Consider the following 20,448-nt stretch of genomic DNA (forward strand, 5'->3'; position numbering starts at 1 on the left):
ATCGAACGCTAGCCCCTTCTAATGAAAGGCCAGGTCGAAACCAACCATGTCACGAGAGCCCATAAAAGAAATTGGAACCTGACCGCTACCAGCTGTCCGAGGATTTACCTGGCGAGACATCAGTCTCTTACCAGCGAGTTTTACCCAAATTCCCGGGCCACCACGTGACACAATTGGTAGTAATTCATTCAAATTACCCCTAATGAGTCAATATGGATAAATATCAACACAACATCGTGTTCAAATAGAAATAAATTTCTACCTCATACCTGGGATTGAACGCTAGCCCCTTCTAATGAAAGGCCAGGTCGAAACCAACCATGTCACGAGAGCCCATAAAAGAAATTGGAACCTGACCGCTACCAGCTGTCCGAGGATTTACCTGGCGAGACATCAGTCTCTTACCAGCGAGTTTTACCCAATTTCCCGGGCCACCACGTGACATAATTGGTAGTAATTCATTCAAATTACCCCTAATGAGTCAATATGGATAAATATCAACACAACATCGTGTTCAAATAGAAATAAATTTCTACCTCATACCTGGGATCGAACGCTAGCCCCTTCTAATGAAAGGCCAGGTCGAAACCAACCATGTCACGAGAGCCCATAAAAGAAATTGGAACCTGACCGCTACCAGCTGTCCAAGGATTTACCTGGTGAGACATCAGTCTCATACCAGCGAGTTTTACCCAATTTCCCGGGCCACCACGTGACACAATTGGTAGTAATTCATTCAAATTACCCCTAATGAGTCAATATGGATAATTATCAACACAACATCGTGTTCAAATAGAAATAAATTTCTACCTCATACCTGGGATCGAACGCTAGCCCCTTCTAATGAAAGGCCAGGTCGAAACCAACCATGTCACGAGAGCCCATAAAAGAAATTGGAACCTGACCGCTACCAGCTGTCCGTGGATTTACCTGGCGAGACATCAGTCTCTTACCAGCGAGTTTTACCCAATTTCCCGGGCCACCACGTGACACAATTGGTAGTAATTCATTCAAATTACCCCTAATGAGTCAATATGGATAAATATCAACACAACATCGTGTTCAAATAGAAAAAAATTTCTACCTCATACCTGGGATCGAACCCTAGCCCCTTCTAATGAAAGGCCAGATCGAAATGTATGTACAGTAATGCCTCACAACACAAAATTATTTGGTTCCGTAATGGCTTTCGTAAAGTGATTTTTTCGTTATGTCGCCTTTAACATGTGAATTGCCTAATTCGTTCCAGACCCTACAAAAACACCACATTAAATGATTATAAAGGGATTTTGACGAAGGAAAAATCTATTTCTGGGGAGATACCTGTGATGCCCGGTGAAAAGGTCCTTCTTATCACTTTTCTGATATAAATACTTCCAAATATACCAGAGAAAGTTAAAGCATGGAATGCAGAGGTTACTACCCTCGCGCGAGCTCCCTAAGGGCGTCGTGTATAAAGATAGGGAGTGTGAAAACCACTATTCACAGGTCGTCTTCCATTTAGATAATTCCTTCACCAATAAGGGATGAGCCGCTACAGCGGCACTAACCAAACCAACCTGATCCATTCCACCGACGCTCGACTCGAGCGCCATCTACACATCCTTCTGTATGAGATGGCTTGGAAAGGAAAGGGACGGGGAAAAACCAGGGAAGGGTTTCACCGGGCATCACAGGTATCTCCCTAGAAATAGATTTTTCCTTCGTCAAAATCCCTTTTCTGGGCGACCTGTGACGCCCGGTGAAAATATACCAGAGAATGCCTTCAAAGCCTACAATTCAAAAAAAAGGTTAAAGTAAAAACGTTATGTACGAGTGGAGGTTACTATATATTAAGGAATGGAATGTGACATAAAAAATCACCAAAAAACCTCATGTGTAAAAAGAAAAAATGCCATAATGGTACAAAGTAAAGAATACTGTACAAACAAAATCAAGTAATGCAATACAATCACAATCCAAAAGCGTAAGTAGCTAAAAAGTAATAATGCTATGAATGGCATAAGACAAAAATACAGAATAATCATAATATGGATACAAATTAACATGGCAAACTGCACTAATACCCATGGGTAAGATATACAATCCAAAATGAAAGCAACCAACATGAACAAGGCAACAATGACATAACGTTAGGTATGGGGCTAAACAACCGACCGAGGTGAAAGGCATCGTGGTGGGAGTGGCAGGTAGGAAGGAGAAGGAAGAGAGTTGGACGAAAAGGAAGAAAGGTAAGAGATTATTCAGGGGAGATGACACTCCCAGCTGCAATAGTAGGGAATTTAAGGGCCTGTAAGTTCTTTAAATAGTGGCGTTTGAAAACCATAGGGGATTTCCAACCCGTGTACTTTTTAATGTCATCAAAATCCATGTTCTGGAAATAGTTGATGGAGGTTGCTACAGCCCGGATATCATGTGCATGTGGAAAGGATTCCAGGTTAGATTGCTTGATAAAGTAAAGGATATACTGCCTGATGCCTTGGATGGAGATATTACCACCTTGTTCCCTGACAAACAAGGGACCAGATGAGCACGTGACAGTCCTAGCTAAAAAGGCCCGAAGTGTAACAACTGGACATAGAGAAGCATCCTGGGGTAGAGGAACAATTGTCCAAGGGGACCATCTATTTTGTGGGTCCTCATTTTTAGCTAGGAAAGCTCTATCTGGAGAGAGTAGGACTTCTCCTGATGGCAGGAAATCTAGGTTTTCAGGGTTACGGGAGAGAGCTGCTAATTCTGAAATTCTGGCACCGGAGGCCATGGCTGTAAGAAACAGGGTCTTCCGAAGTAGCGAAATGTAGGAGCAGGATTCGTTATCGGTGTCTGATGCTAGCTTTAAGACGTCGTTCAGAGACCATGAGACCTTTTTGTGGACGAACAGAAGGTCTAAGCCTAGCACAGGCTTTTGGAATGGATGAAAAATATGAATCTGCTAGGTTAATATTGAAGCCCACCTGAAAAATTTTTCTCAGGGCTGATTTAATAGTAGTGATAGTACTGGCGGCTAGGCCCTTGTTAAATAGGGACCTAAAAAACGAAATGGACAGGTTAGGAGTCATTCGGGTATTGTCTGAATTCTTTAGAAATTCTGCTAGTTTCTTAACAGCCGAATCATATTGCCTAAGTGTTGTCTGATTCGATAAAGAGGACATTTTCCGGGTCGATGTTTGCATCCCTGTGTGCTGCAAATTTCATAAAGTCCACAAAGTTAGGGTTTGTGCTATCCTTGAGGAATCTGACACAGTCTGTGTTTGGACCACTTGTGTCAGCTTGGGGAATGGGATCCGGAAGGGGCGAAGTTTCAACTCGAGATGGAGAGGAAACCAATTGCTCTTTGGTCAGTTTGGTGCCATCAAAGCTACGGCTCCTTTGAATGAGCGCAGTTTGGGCAAGACTTTCATCAGAATATTCACCGGAGGGAACAGGTAAATCTTCTTCCAATGGTTCCAGTCCAGGGTTAATGCGTCCATGGCATAAGCCTGAAGGTCCAGGTTCGGGGCCACATAGCAAGGAAGCTTGTGGTTGAGTTGTGTCGCAAACAAGTCTACCTGGAGACCCGGAACCAGCCTGGATATCCACCGGAATGAATTCATGTCTAGGGACCATTCTGATTCCAGTGGTTTCATCCTGGAGAGGGCGTCCGCTATAACGTTCTGGACTCCTGCCAGGTGAGTTGCTGACAGAAACCAGTTCTTTTCGGTTGCCAAGGTAAAAATCATTACCAGTGATTCAGGTTGGGAGATTTTGATCCGCCCCTGTTTATGCAGTGGTCTACTGCTGTGCTGTCTGAGACTATCCTGATATGAGTTGTCTTTGGAGGGGATAGTCTTTTTAAGGTTAGGAATACCGCCATAGCCTCTAACACCTTTATGTGGAACTGCTTCATAGTGGGGGACCAGGATCCCTGAAACATCTGGTGTCGAGAGTAGCCCCCCCAACCACTGAGAGATGCGTCTGTGTGAATCATCACTTGGGGAGGGGGAAACTGCAGAGGAACCGATTTGGATAGGTTCTCTGGTTTCGACCATGGCTGGAGTCGTCTTATTAATACTGAGGGGATCGTTGATATCTTGTCTCGTAGGCAAGTTGTTGCTCTCTTCCTCCAAACTCGGTTGATGTCCTTGAGTTTGGCTTTTAGTAAGAGGTCTGTTACTGAGGCGAATTGAAGTAAGCCGAGAACTCTTTCTAGGGCTCTTCTTGACACCTGTTTGTTTTTGATGAACCGTTTTGTTTTTGATGCTATCTCTTTGACCTTCTTGGGGGGAAGAGATAGTCTGTGATTCGTGAGGTCCCAGTGAATGCCTAGCCATTCGAATTGGCTTGCTGGTTGCAGGCGTGATTTCTGCAAGTTGACTTGAAATCCCAGTTTGTGTAGGAGCTGAACCACTTTGGTTGTAGCCTTGTGGCATTCCTGAACTGTCTGTACCCAAATGAGCCAGTCGTCCAGATAAGCTATCAGCATAATTCCCTGGCTCCTGAGCTGTTCTAACACCGTCTCCCCAACTTCGTAAATATTCTGGGGGCGATGTTGAGGCCAAAGGGCACCACCTTGAACGCGTAGGATTTCTTGCCTAGGCAGAAGCCGAGGTAAGGGGAGAAGTTTCTTTCTACCGGAACGTGATAATAGGCGTTGGTAAGATCGATAGAGGTGGTGACGGCCCCACAGGGAAGTAAGGTCCGCACCTGAGAGACAGTCAGCATACGGAACCTGTCGCAAAGAATGTAAGAATTCAGTTTTGACAGGTCCAAAACCACTCTCAAGGCGTTCAAATTCTTTTTGGGGACCGTGAACAGGCGTCCTTGAAATTTCAATGTTCGCACTCTCTTTATTGCTTTCTTCCTTAGTAGGTCTTTCGTGTACTCCTCTAGGATTGGAGTGGGCTTCAGGAAGAAGGACACAGTCGGGGGTGGAGAACCCTGTGACCACTTCCAGGCCAGGCCTTTGGATACTATACTGTGGGCCTAAGGACTGAAGGTCCATTGGTCCAGAAACCGGTATAGTCTCCCTCCTACCTGATCCATCTCATTGGTTTGGGTTAAATTTCGCCCCTCTTCCTCCTCGGGAACCTCTGGCTCTAGGTCCGCCTCGCTGGCGGAACTGACCTCTAGCCCTGTTGCTTCCGGGCTCCCTAGGGTATCCTCGAAAGGACCCTGAAGCTTCGAAAGCTTGATTGAAAGCCGGGGAGGTCATCCATGTGGCCATAGACGCAGGTTGGGTACCTTGAGGGGCCGGCACAAAGACGATCTGTTGCGGAGGGGCGGACTTGGAGGTAGATGGAGTGGAAGATTGTGGACCAGGAGATTGGCGATGCAGGCCACGACCGGTTTTATATGGAGTGTATGACCTCTGTTTCTTTTTAGAGAAAGGTAGCCTCATAACCGGTTCGAACTTCCTTTTGTTAGAGAGACCGCATCTGACTTGGAGGTTTTGATTGGCCCTTGCAGCGTAGTGGAGGACTTTATCCACCTCTTTCTGAGGGAAGAGAGTTTTACCCCAATAGGAGGAGGTAATAAGTCTGTTAGGTTCATGCCTAATAGAAGCCTTGGCGAGAACATGTTTCCTGCAGGCCGTTCTCGCAGTCCAAAAATCGTGCAGGTCGATTTGAAAAGTCTGTAGAAGACTCTTCGCCAGTAACCGAAAGAGTGGTTCCTCATTATAAAGGGCGACTATCAACTCAGAGGATACCAGAGAGTTGAGTGACCTTGCTAGCCTGTTTCTCGACTCAAATTGCGTTTTCAGCAGGTGATCCGGGAGTTTGGGGAGTTTTTCTGAAAAGAGGGAGGAGGCACAGTCCGGGTCAAGTTTACCTACCGTAAAGGTGGACGAGACATCTTGCCAAAAGTCACTTGGGCCTGGGACAAGGAGAGAGGTGGCGTCTGTCTCTTTAAGGGTTGGCATAGGAATGCCGTCCTTGATGGCTTGAACGGTCAGCTCCGCTACTTTGTCAGTAAGAGGAGCTGGGATACTCGGAGGAGTCATAAAAATGGTATAAGAACCTTTGTGGGGGGGTCAACTTGGAGTTAATGCATCCTCATTCCGATAGTGTACGAGCCCAGACAGCTTGGGCTTGCTCCTTAGGAAATATGACTGTCTCCTTCGGCACTTTGTCCATCCGGACGAGGGCATGTTCCTTCACGCGGACAAACCCATTGAAAGGGAACTGGAGGTCAGGGGGAAAGAACTCCAGGTCGTCCAAGGGGCGGGTACCCAAGCCTTCCAGAGTTAGAGTGCCGTCCAAGTAAGGAGCATGACGAGCGAACCGCCAAGGATTGTTCTTATCGAACGGCGGTAGCTTGAAGGTGTCAGGGCCTACAACCGGAGCTGGTTGCGATCCGGAGCGGAGAAGACTAGCCACCGTGTCTTTTAGCTAAGTCATGACGGCAGAGTGCTTCTCCAATTTCGACTCCACCATCTCATTTACCATAGACATGGTGACAGGGGGGTCCGAGGAGCTAACCGCAGCTGAAGCCTTGGCTTTAGCGGACTTACCCCTCTGTCCCTTAGAAGGAGGAGGGTTCTTTGACATCACAGGGATGTCAGGGGCTGAGGAAGGTCCGGGGACCGGTGACATGGTTGGAGGCGAAGCTGGATTAATGGGTTTCGGTTTCTGCTTCTTTACTGGCTTAACCTTGGGGCGGACCGACATGGAGGCATCCCAAGGAGAAGCCGAAGGCTTGTCAAAGCCGAGGAAGGAAGAGGTAGATGAAGGAGTAGGAGATAAGAAAGATTCTGCCGGGTCCTCCACACCATTTACCTACTCATCCATCGGTTCAACGTGGATGTCTAGAGCGGAGACGTCTCCAGAAAGCTGGTGTTCATCTTCTGCGGGCAGTGCCGCCCTGAGAACTTCAATTAAGGGCGTTGCCAGGTCAGTTGGTACGGCGGCCGAGGGAGAACCAGGGAAGAGCCGGGAGGCCATGTCCCCGTCCAGCAGGTAGGGGCAGCCTTGAGGGGCGTTCCTCCCGAATCCAGAGACCCAGGTCCGGAGGCTGGTTCTGGCCGCTTTGAGAAAATCCTTGTCAGCCTGAAAGAGGGGGTAACGTTAGAACGATCTAGGAAGGGCACTTATAAGCTATCAGTAGAAGTAAAAACAGATTCAAGTTAAAATTATTTATGAATAACTGCAATCGTCTACAATGAAGAAATCCCAAAACAACAATAACAAAATGAGTGGTACCATTGAGAAATCTTACCTTATCATTGAGGAGAAGCGACGAGAGCTCATAGCAGAGCGTGCAAGTCTCCGGAAACCAGACCATATATGGGGTCTGGCCTGCTTCCCGGGCGAAGGAGATAGCACAGTGGGCATGCGACCTGCAGACGTCGTGGCCTACCGGATCGGTGAAGGTCGCCGGACAACCCTTGGTTGCACACCGAACTTTCTGTAATATAAAGAATCATATAAGTACAAGAACTCCCGGAGGCTCTAACTTAACCTAAAGGCTAGACATATGCTTAATAGTAGAGCTAAGGTTAAAAAAGAGGGTTTTATATGATGTGTATTAATGGGTTCTTGATCATATAGGGAGCCGGAGCTCCGTTGTAATTACTGCATCGAGAATAGTAAATGATAGGAAAGGGATACTCCGACGTGCGCTGGAGTGCCTTATATGTGAATTCACGAGGAGCCGGAGCTCGTAAGTAATTACCGTAAAATATAATGAAAGTAGGCGTAGTGGCAATGATGGAAAGCTCCGTAGTGCGTCAGAGCTCCGAGGGGGGGAGATGGCCCTTGATTGGTTGAAATATATATACAGTGATACCTCGGTAGTCGAACGACTCTATACTCGAACAATTCGGAGTTCGACCAAAATTTTCGAGAAATTTTTGCTGCGGTGCTCGACCAAAAATTCGGTACTCGACCAGCCGAACACGTGACGACCGCATGGGCTTTGTGATGATCGCGCCATCTCGGCCACTCTCGCTTGTTCGGGAAGCATCAGTTCTCTCGAGAGCGTCACTCAGACAACGCGCGATCAGTATTCGTTGTGATTTAGTGATTTTCAGTGCTTTTAATTGCTTTTTTAGCTTTCATAATGAGTCCCAAGAAAGTAATGAGTGTTAAGGGGAAGGAGAAGAGGAAAACAGTGCGAACAACGATCGAGTTGAAGAAGGAAATTATAGCGAAATATGAGAATGGTGTACGAGTGTCCGATTTAGCGGTAGAATACGGAATGGCGAAGTCGACCATTTCTACGTTTTTAAAGCATAAAGAAATGATTAAGAAGGCGAATGTTGCAACGGGAGTTACGGCGGTAACTAAGCAAAGGCCACAAGTGATTGAGGAGATGGAAAAGTTGCTTTTAATATTTATTAAAGAAAAACAGTTGGCCGGGGAAAGTGTTAGTGAAGCGTTCATTTGTGAAAAAGCGTTGCATATCTATGAAGAATTAGTGAAGAAAAGTCCGAGTACCAGTGAAAGTGATTCATTTACATTTAAAGCGAGCAGGGGTTGGTTTGAAAAGTTTCGTAATAGAACAGGTATTCGTAATAGAACAGGTATTCATCATTTTCGAAGAATACTGCAGAGGAGGAAGAAACAATTAACAATAGACCAGTTTTTCACAAAAGAAAAGAAAGCTGCTACATCAAAGCCTGTTTCTCCTCCAAAGAAGAGACAAAGAAGAGAAGAAACCCCTGAAATAGATCTGCCCACCCTTTCATTGGAGAGAGAAACAACTCCTGAAGGAGAACTACCCCGCCACATCATGGAAGGGGACTCTCCTTCCAAGCAGTAACCTCCCCCTTCCATCCTCTCCACATCCATCCCTGTATGCCATCGAACCGCTGCTCAAAGGTATGTTCACTACAGTACAGAAAATGGTTTAAAATTGTTTTATTTTAGTACAGTAAATGGTTTAAAATTGTTTTATAGGATTTTCTGACCAATTTCATACACATTTAGATAATTATTGTTGTTTAGGTACACGTTTTATTAATATTTTGGGCCTGTTCGAGTGCTTGGGAACGGAATAGAATATATACCATTATTTCTTATGGGGAAAAAAAATTCGGTACTCGAACAAATCGGAGGTCGAACACGGATCTCGAACGGATTATGGTCGAGTACCGAGGTATCACTGTAAAAAGATCTCCGAAAGAGTCCAGGGGGAGGGAGCGGAGATTAGGGGTTTGTCGTGTAACAGGGCCGAAGCCGGAGTCAAGGTGCTGGGGGCCATCGAGGGGAGGATTCCCAGTCGAAGGGGAGCACCGGAGTAATAGGAAGTAATGTGTTCCCAGCTCAGTACGTTAGTGGAAAACTATGAGGGAGTTCCGGAATACAGGGGTCCAGACCCAATGCCCAGGCCGGAGCGGGGAGTAGGGTGGGACTAATGGGGAGGGGGAACAACGTGGAGGCTCGAGAGCAGGACAAACTAACCTAGAATAAGAGACTCTGACACAACAGGACCAATGTAAATCACTAGCCTATTAGAAATAACAAAGTAACCTGGTAAAAATAATGAAACTGTCTATCATAATCCCAGAAGGGGAGAGATAGAGAGGGGGAGAACCAGAATCTGTGAGGAAAATATTCCGAAACAGTAATGAAACAGAAAACGGGTGAAACAGAAAATGGGAAACCCCAGCCTCTCACTCTCGAAGGTTACTAAGTTCGATCTAGAATACACATGAACCCAATAAATACGTAACACATGTCCGTGACAAAATGAAAATAAATATGCCACGAAGAATAGCGAAAAGGGAAAATGGAACTCTGAACGGATAATTTACGATGAAAAAACTCGTAAAGAGCGAACGCCAACCCAATGGGTAGGGTACCAAACTATAATAAAACCCCGACCGCTATTCTTCGTTAACACAATAAAATGGACTCGGAAGCGACATAAGCTCTTAAAAGTAACAGCGGTTCTAAATAATGGCACCTGGCCAATAATCTAACTTAAGATTAAAAAGAACCTAGCATGACATAAAGACCCCGAGGGCAAGTAAACAAGCGATAACAATGGCCGCGTAGAACGCGGGGCGGCATCAAGCCGACGCACTAAAACACTCGCAAAATGTAAATAAGGTGTACAAGCCAGGGTCAAAAATAATGCCAAAACAATCTATGGTACTTAACATTGGTGCAGGTGGAAGGAGAGCTTCAGCCATTGCGAAGGTATCCAAAAACACAGCTAAATAGGCGCACAAAACAACAAAGGTAGCGTCACAGTCGAGTCCAAAAAGAAGGATGTATAGATGGCGCTCGAGTCGGGCGTCGGTGGAATGATCAGGTTGGTTTGGTTAGTGCCGCTGTAGTGACTCATCCCTTATTGGTGAAGGAATTATCTAAATGGAAGACGACCTGTGAATAGTGGTTTTCACACGCCCTATCTTTATACACGACGCCCTTAGGGTGCTCGCGCAAGGGTAGTAACCTCTGCCTTCCATGCTTTAACTTTCTCTGGTATATTTGGAAGTATTTATATCAGAAAAGTGATAAGAAGGACCTTTCCACCGGGCATTACAGGTCGACCCAGAAAAAAGGATATTCACCAGTAAACAGTACTAAATGTATGAAAAGTACTGTATTTTGATCATTTAATAATAAATTAACCATTAGTAGCCTGTGAAAGAAGTATTTAATCAGAGCTATTAGTAAAAATACAGTAACAAAAATTTGGAACTTTACTTTTGGAGTCAGGCGATGTTCGAGAGCGAAGTGCAGGGTGGTAGACAAGGAAAAAAAAACAAAAGAAAACGTTAACAAGATGCAGAAAACGTAAACGTTTAACTTAACAAAAAAGATGTATAAATGACAGAAAACATTAACACTTAATTTTAGGAAAGACATTTACAAATGGCAGGAAATATTAATACTTAACTTTACGATAAGCTTAAAATAAATATCTTGTTTTTTTCTTTTTCTAATTTTTTTTTTACTTTATGTTTTAAATTTTCTAAATTCAATTATACTATGTCTTTTCTTCATCACTGCCACTTTTCTTTTGTTTTTTAGCTAGCGCTTGGTCTGCTTCTACCAAAGGCCTCTTTTTAAAAATAATCGTCCAAAGAAGCTTGTTTCTGCCTGCTCCTCAAGATTTTCCTGAAATGACTTAGGCAAAATTCATTACAGTATTCAAGCGCACGACCTCCCCCCTCAGTACTCTTCCTGAACGACATTCACTCGCATGGCCTCCAATTCCTTCAGATCATCCGTCATAAGTTCCTCTTGGTGTTCCTTGACAAGCTCATCAATGTTGGCCTCATCAACTTCCAGACCTATGGACTTCCCAAGTGTAATGATATCGGCAACTTCAGATTGAGCAAAAGGTTCAGGATCGTCAAAATTTTCGGAATCGGTTTCAGCTTGGTCTGCAGCTTCTTCCAAGCAGAAGTGAAGGTGGCTCAAAACCTCCTGCAAAGCTTGATCAATGATTTTGAGACATATGACAATATCAAAACGCTCCTTCAAAAATTGACGAAGGTTTGTGCTCTCAATGATTTCGTAATATTTCTTGAAGAGATATTTCATATAAAGCTTCTTAGAATTTAAAATCACTTGCTGTTTGGAAAGTTATGTTTATCCTTAGTTTTTCCTTATTAGTATAACAGATTTTCATTATTTTGCGTAATATTATTAGTTAGTCTCGTATTCGCATGTAGTTTGCTTTTATTGCTTCCTTATACTCTAAAATAAGCATTAATTATTAAAGTTATATCCTGCTGTTTGGGTGTCTTTGTTCTTCTGTTGTAATTGCTTGGTAAATATATGCATTTCCTTCCTCATTTAAATAAATGTTTGGTAAATTGATTTTCTTTTAACTTAACTATACCAAGCACCAAGCAAACAGCAACGAAGGTAGTTAATTACATTAACCCTGTAACTAGTTACTGCCTAGTTTGGTTATCTTCCAGCATCAACCCCGTTCCCAAAATACTTTGGAGCAGGAGTAGCTTGGAAGGAGAGGGACAGTGAAGACGTGACCACTACCTAGCACAGCGCGACTTTGAGATTGTTACTACAATCATAGTAATCTTTCGTGCAGTGCATTATAAAGGAACTATGAAGAGCTAAATGTATCTGTGACCTGGCCCATGTACCGAGGGTGGGGAGGCGGATAATGCTGCCTTTTATCCTCCTTAGGCCGCCAACATTTCCACGAAGAACAACTTGCCAACCGATACCATCTAGTTGCTAATACGACTATTCAGCTTAATTTGGACCTGGGAAGGATAGCTGAAAATTTGAAGGTTCGTTGCAAATTTCGTTTGGTGCTTGTCATTTGCGATTTCAATTTCAGTAATTATTGTTGAACAATAATGTCCTAACAGAATTTCTCCATGAATTTTATCAGAGAATCATATTCGATTGGTACCCATGTGTGTAATTATATTTACCAAGTAAGCCTATTATATAAGTCTTTTGGACCTTCATTTAAAGGCAACATTAATATTTCTGGAGCTAGCATAGTACTTTTACTTATATTTAACAGGTAGTAATTCATATTTTTTCAAGCCATAATATTATATTTATGGTCTGCCGGGTTAACCCAGTAACTGCTTGTTCATCCCAGATAGTTTTGCTTAGCCTCTCAATCTCGTGCTTCGTTGCCTCATTGTTTATACGTATGTTTGAATGGACATACCCATTTATTTGCATTGCTCTTTAGCATTTAGAGGTTTACTTTATATATATATATTTTACTTGAGTCATTTTTATTAAGTTTTACATTAAATTTTATTTAGTTAATTTGATTAGGAGTCCCTTCTTACATTAGGATTTCCCTCATTTCAGATTCTCTTGATTTATTCTGAAACTGTGAGTTGGCAGCAGGGCCAGCACCATCCCTCTACCGCGTATGGTTTGGGATTACCTGTTGCAAACCAGGAAGCAAGGATATTCTCAACAGATTGATAAATTAAACTGTAGAATTTATTATTAAATTTCTTGTGTTTTTTCTTGGTGTATTATTCACAGTAATTAATTCAGAATACTTGCTGCTCCATGGGGCTGGAGGAGAGGGGTGGTGTTTGGTGGAAGATAGATAACCTTGATGAAGGAATATTCTGCTATAATATCTTCACCGAGGGCAGGTGGGTGAGCAGGGGCATTGTCCAGCACCAGCAGGCATCTTATATTGAGCTGCTTCTCTTCCAAATACTTTTTCACAATCGGGCCGAAACAAATATTTATCCACTCGATGAACAATTGTCTTCTTACCCAGACTTTTCCATTAGCCCTCCACAACAAATGAAGATTTTCCTTAGTGACTTTGTGGGTCTTAAAGGCTCGAGGAGTATCGGAGTGATACACCAGCTGGAGTCTCACCTTGAAATCCCCACTGGCATTTGCACAGAGTGCGGAAGTAAGCCTGTCCTTCATAGGCTTAGGCCCAGGTAGCCTCTTTTCTTCTGCCGTGATGTACATTCGATGAGGCATTTTTTTCTAATAAAAGTCCAGTCTCATCGCAATTGAAGACTTGGCGGGGACTCTAGCCTTCTCAGACTGTCAACTCGTCGAACGTCTTAAACAAAGGCTTCGGCCGCTTTTGTGTCTGAGCTTGCAGCCTCCCCATAGCGCACCACCAAATAAATGGCCGAGCCTCTCAAATTTTTCAAACCACCCACGAGAAGCCATGAACTCTGGGGATGCCTGTTTAATGTTCCATCTCCTGCGTCAGCTTTGGCCTGAGCATGCACGAGACCACCAAAAATGGCACTGGCTTCCTGGCAGATTATCGCTTCGGTGATAGTGTCTCTACCCATTTCTTTGTCCTTTATCCAGACAAGCAGTAGTCTCTCCATCTCATTTTGGACGTGACTCCTCTTGCTGGAGAAAACAGTCACGCCCTTAGAAGGTGTTGCTGCTTTGATAGCTTTCTTCTGCTCCAGGATCGTTCATATCTTAGATGGATTTTGGCCATATTTCTTCGCAAGCACACTTAACCACATGCCAGCCTTGTATTTCATGATTATTTCCATGTTCATCTCCATGGAAAGCATCATCCTCTCCTTTCCCTAGACATCAGCGACTTTTGAGACCCATGGCTAATGATGTAATGTAATATCACACACGATACAGTACAATTGTTATGAAAGCGAAATCCCAAACACCAAATCAATGCGTACGATACCACTGCCGAAACAAAAAGACAGGAACGCTAATACGTAGATGCATGATAGGATACAGTACAGCAGATGCTGACCAATATGAGAGCAAGATCTCGTGGTGGTAACTAGAATCCGAGTAGGAAGATAACCAATGGGAGCGCTGGAGGTTGGAGGCGCGCAAATTTTAAAATCAGTCTTGGGCTCTCGCACCGTACCTCCTTTTGTTGTCCGAAACATTTTTCGTGATGCGAGTCGAAAAATTCTTCGCATCTCATTTCACAGAGTGAAAATTTTTTAAGCAGATTCTTTTGTATCGAGAGGTTTGACTGTATGTAGTAGGTTGACCAGGGCACCAGCAACCCATTTAGATACTACCGCTAGAAAGTTATTGGGTCCTTTGACTGGCCAGACAGTGGATCCTTCTCTCTGGTTATGGCTCATTTCCCACTTGCTACACCCACACACTGGCTAGTCTGGCCTATTCTTTACATATTCTCCTCTGTCCTTATACACCTGACAAGACAGATTATCAAACAATTCTTCTTCAATCAAGAGGTTACTGCACTGTAATTGTTCAGTGGCTACTTTCCTCTTGGTAAGGGTTGAAGAGAGACTAGCTATGATAAGCACCTCGTCTAGGAGAAGGACACTCCAAAATCAAATCATTGCTCTCTAGTCTTGGGTACTGCCATAGCCTCTGTACCATGGTCTTCCACTGTCTTTGGTTAGATATCTCTTTCTTGAGGGTACACTCAAGCACACTATTCTATCTTATTTGTCTTCCTCTTGTTTTGTTCAAGTCTTTATAGTTTATATGGGACATATTTATTCTAATGTTGTTAATTTTCTTAGAATATTTTACTTTCCTTCTTTCCTTTCCTCACTGGGCTATTTTCCTTGTTGGAGAACCCAGGCCAATAGCCTCCTGCTTTTCCAACTAAGGTTGTAGCTTAGCAAATGATAATAATAATAATAATAATAATAATAATAATAATAATAATAATAATGTATTTATCTATATACATAATGTATGTATGTATGTATGTATCTATGTATCTATATCTATCTATCTATCTATCTATCTATCTATATATATATATATATATATATATATATATATATATATATATATATATATATATATATATATATATATATATATATATATATATATATATATATATATATATATATATATATATATATATATATGTGTGTGTGTGTGTGTGTGTGTGCGTATATATATAGATATATGTATATGTATATGTATATATATATATATATATATATATATATATATATATATATATATATATATATATATATATATGTATATATACTGTATAGATATATGTATATATATATATATATATATATATATATATATATATACATACAGTATATATATATATATATATATATATATATATATATATATATATATATATATATATATATATATATATATATATATATATCTATATATATATATATATATATATATATGTGTGTGTGTGTGTGTGTGCGTGTGTGTGTGTGTGTGTGTGTGTATTTGTGTGTGAATAACATTGTACCTGATCCATAAATTTGACATGTATAGTCTAACTTTCTTGGACATATAGATGTATGTAATCTGAGCAAAATGGTTCTATTAGCACCCCAATGTGATATGACTATCAAGAAGTTCAGTGACTTTTAACTCTGATGGCTAGGAAATTTATCTGGGGGCCAATGATCCTTTTCTTGTTGAAAATTATCCAAAGAAACTTGACATTATCCTCATATGGAAAAATACAATAATTTAAGATAAGTGCGGGTATCTCTTCTCTTTTACAAGTACGAGTAAGACAAATGGCTTTGGACTTGAGGACAGAACATGAATCCCAAGATTTTGCCCATGCAGAAGCAAAATTTATAGCAATTTGAACCTTTAGGCATCCTCGTAGTGCAGATGATTTACTACCATAAATTGTAAAATCATCAACAAATATTGACCATTCTATACCAGGAGGTAGGCGACTCACGAGACTATTGATAGCAACAGCAAATAAGGTCACGCTGCCTTGGGGAACACCTTCTTCTTGCCTGTAGGATGAAGACAGTTCTGACCCTACTCTTACTTTAATTGAGCAGTTTGATGAAAATTCTTCAATAAAAGAAAACATACATCCTCCTATACCCCACGAGGCCAACTACTTTAAAATTACCCCCCCCCCTACAGGTGGTGTCATATGCCTTTTCAAGGTAAAAAAAAAAAAGAAAAAAAAAAGACACCCATGACCTGGTTTTAGTTAGAAAAAGTATTTGAAGTTCCCCTTTGCCTTTTGATTGCGAAGGCAAAACTGTTAGAATTAACTGTACACCTTGTACACCTAGTATTACATACAAGATGGTACAGTCTGGGAAAATCTGAATGAAAAAGATGATCAGAATTATGAAAAAAAAAAAAAAAATTAATGCTATTTCTATACTCATGTTCATATTGCATCTCTCTAGAATCCTAACTTCTATCAACATTTACTCCGAAACTAAAATTATCCCTGTATTCTTTCCTTTCAATAAGCTTAGACCTTTAGCAATGTAATGAAACAATCTAGCAGGTAATGGCAATAACCTTGGTTTGGGTACTCCATAATTGCTTTGTCTTTCAGCCTTGAAGTTAGTCTAATTTCCCATTTTCTTAACATCATAAGACAGTGGGGAGGCAAGTCGGCATGTGTATATGTACATTGTGAAGAAATTACAATTTTACTATAAAAATTCAATTTTTATGATAATCTACCAAGATTCAGATTGCCTACTGTCACACTGTGATAGCGGAGGAGGTTCTGAAGGAGATAGGTAATTAATTCCTAAAATAATAAACTTAATAAACTTATCTAGAACCTCAGACTTTTAGTCAAGTAACAAAGTAAAAAAAACAACCCTCTTCAAACTAAGTTTGTTATAACTTGAGTCTTTAAATACAGCCTTACCCTCCTACTCACATTTATACTGTATAATTAGACCATATCACCAGCATCTACCACAGCATTTAAAATACAGCAATCTTGATTAACAAATTAGATAATGTTTAGCAAAGACCAATTTTCCACTAAGCTGCTGCTAAGACACTTCCAAAGAAATATTCAAGCAATAATTAGGAGACGTAGCTGCACTTCTAATATGAACTCTAACCTTCAAGTCTTTCATCTAACTTATACTCAATTCTCTATGAGGCTGTGACCAAATTTTTAATAAGAAAGGACATAGCATTTCTGAACAGAGGACAATTTGAAATCCTAACTCCACAAGACAAATTAGAAATATTGTCCCTAATGTCTACAGTCTTGTCCAAATAATATTTAACAGCCTTCAAAGGGTGAAAAAAAATTCTCCTCTGCCGTAACTCCTACTCTTATTTTTTCCAAAGGAATATGAAAGCATTGAGGGAAACCTATTGTCTTAATATCATTCATAACTCTGAATGTTCATTAGTAGCTCTAAATTTGGTAAAAGAGATAAGATAATCTTACCTTCTCCAAACCTACATTATATGAAAGCGCTTGTCATTCACTTATGTGTTTAGCTGATGCTAATGCCAACAGGTAAAGTCATAGTAGCAAGATCCTTCTTCCAAAGGTTCAAAACAAAAACACGTTATATATTGTAAAACTACATCTAGATTAAAAAATCACCCTGACAACCGTAGGTTTTCTAATATTAAAAGGCTTAAATATTTATGTAATAATACCTAGAGTGGATAAACCTAGTCGTAGATGTTTGAGGATGGTAGAGTATTCAGCCTGGATATGTAACCATACATAGCTAAATGGACAGTTTCTTTTCATAAAAAAGGAAACAAAAAATTAATATTATCCAAGCTACTACTTGTCACTGTCACATTCCTTGACTTACACCTATCAAAATGAACTTTCCATTACCTTTGATAGATTATTAGTACACTGACTTTTGGAATTTTAAATAGGCATCTTAGAAAACCCCAGAAATGAACTTTTGTAATTATTATTGCCAAAATTTAGAATTCTCTGATTAAGAATCAAAGGAGACTTTTCCAAATTGATCAGGATTCTCAACCTTTCCAGTAACCTGAGTAACTACACTTGTTGAACCCAAATCCTTTCCAAACTAAGCACTAAAAAATAGCCAATTGTCCGGTATAAAAGAAACCTGATTTCTAGAAATCTTATCTTTTTTGAGATGGAAACGATCATCTTGTTGAAAACTTGGGGAGCAGTCCTGGGACCAGAACATGGTCACTTTAATTGGTAAATCTTTGAACCATTCACGAAACGAAGTTCCTTCCTCGAATTTTTATGAATAGGTATGTCAAAGTATGCATCTGTAAGCGTAATGAAAACATCTATTCTCCTTTCTTCACTGCCCCCAGCAGTGTGGAGGGCATTTTGACTGAAAGCTTGGTGAAAATTGTAAACTTCTTTAGAATCAAACTATCTAGAACTGATCTCCAGTCTCCTTAAACTTTGGGGACTAGGAATAACCTGTTGTAAAAATCCAGAGCTGGATTCAAGACCTTTTCTATTATATTCTTTTCTATTCACAATCTTCACTTTCACATCTTGGGCCTCTGCTGAATTGGTTTGATAACCTGGCAAATATATAGGTTTCTTGGACAGGGGAAGATTGGAGAACGGAGAACAGAGGAATTTGATACGCCTCTCTGACCAGAGACAGTAACCATAGTTCTGGATGATGCCTTTCCAAACCTGATAAAAGAGGGAAAGCCTTCCTGGTGCAGGGATCTTTTTGGAAAGACTGTTGTAGTGTTCCATAAGTTCTACAAGCCTTGATGGCATTCCAGTTGGAACATTTCCTAGAGTGAAATCTTGATGATCTCTATCACTGTGACAAAAAAAATCTCTAGGAGAAGTGGTTGCTATGGATCTAATGTATAGGGAGAAACATGGGTTTTTCTAGGAAAGGACTTCAAAGCCTCTTGTGGTATCACCTCTTTGATTCTGCTTATATTTAACACAGGGCCAAAAATAAGGGAGGAAACTAAATAATGTTTCTGCACATCAGGCTCTGTTCCTACCATACACGAACACAATCACAAAACTCACAAAGGCTGCTGCAACATCATATGATCCAACTGAAATAGTTTTATATAAACAAGTCAAATACAACAAAATACCCTGATAGACTATAAACTTCTCTTCTATAAGATTTGAAATAGCCCATACTATAGAACCTGCAAACGATAGTATTATTATTATCATTACTGGGAGATAGTTGCCTCTGCCTAGCCAGAAGGCTTGGTGGGATTAAGGGATCTGTTCCTGTCTGAAGATAATCCATGTTTTGGCCTCCGGCTCTGTCAATCCTGTTATGGTCGTAATTGCCTGAATTATTGTTAGTGATGGATCTTATACACATTGGCAATAAGGTCATGTCTTTCTTGTTGAATGAAAAGCTTCCAGTGCCCTGCCTCTACATACCAGCCTTCAAAGAGACAGAACACCCTTCTTAACACTCTATATTCCCAATAAATATTGTGACATCATCAGCAGAATTCCTGGAAAAATTAAAAAATTCCACGTGTGATGGAGTTATTGCCTCCATGGATGTCGAGCCCCTATTTACTAATGTTTTCATTAGTGAAGCAATATACTTCATCATGAACTGAGTTTACAAGAATACAACTACACCCACTCTCAACATCCCCGAGGCCTCTCTCCGTGCATTATTAGAAATATGCACAAAGAAAGCCCCTTTTACTACACATAGGGGCCATGCTATATTACAATATTTTCGTAAAATGGATTTTGAGTAAAGTGAAAAATCTATATTTGGGAGAGAGTGCCATGTCGTCCTGATGGAAGGGTTCCTTTAGGTAGCCTTCTAAGGGATATTTGCTACAGTGATATTCCCAGAGAAATAAACCGAAGGTCTCCAGGATTCTAACTCCTGGCGCAAGTATCCAATTAAGGATATCGCATAATATCAGGGGACGTATTTTTAGATATGACACATAGCAATCTTCACCCCGATTATATTTAACTCTTTGATGTAAGGTGGAAGAGTGATAAAAGAAGGGGGTGCCGTTCTAGGTACCCGGTGGACCTCCTTCCCTATTACTACTACGACAGCATTCCTTTTCTTGTTGTTAAGCAGAAATGGCCGCAGATGAAGTAATTTTGGGAGGGGTCAGGAAAAGAGTGGGCCCATCAGGACGACATGGCACTCTCACCCAAAAATAGATTTTTCACTTTGCTCGAAATCTGTTTTTTGGGGGGGGGCTCGGGCCATGTCGTCCTGATGGAAGCATACTAGAGAATTAACTTGAAATTATTATAGCTGTGGGTTTGTGTATGTGCCTTCTACCTTGAATGGATTTCCTTATCTGGTCTACTAGACCTATATGTGAAATT

The 20,448-nt window shown here is 41.2% G+C and overlaps 1 long non-coding RNA gene across 1 annotated transcript; it reads left to right on the top strand.

Annotated features, from left to right (window-relative positions):
* The first annotated feature begins 10,963 nt into the window (after positions 1–10,963).
* LOC137649718 (uncharacterized) lies at positions 10,964–12,865 on the top strand. The gene is made up of 3 exons (XR_011045836.1): positions 10,964–11,429; positions 11,861–12,196; positions 12,741–12,865. It is a non-coding gene; the product is annotated as an uncharacterized lncRNA (long non-coding RNA).
* The last annotated feature ends 7,583 nt before the right edge of the window (positions 12,866–20,448 follow it).

Source organism: Palaemon carinicauda, chromosome 11 (genome assembly GCF_036898095.1).
Source record: "Palaemon carinicauda isolate YSFRI2023 chromosome 11, ASM3689809v2, whole genome shotgun sequence".
NCBI lineage: Eukaryota > Metazoa > Arthropoda > Malacostraca > Decapoda > Palaemonidae > Palaemon > Palaemon carinicauda.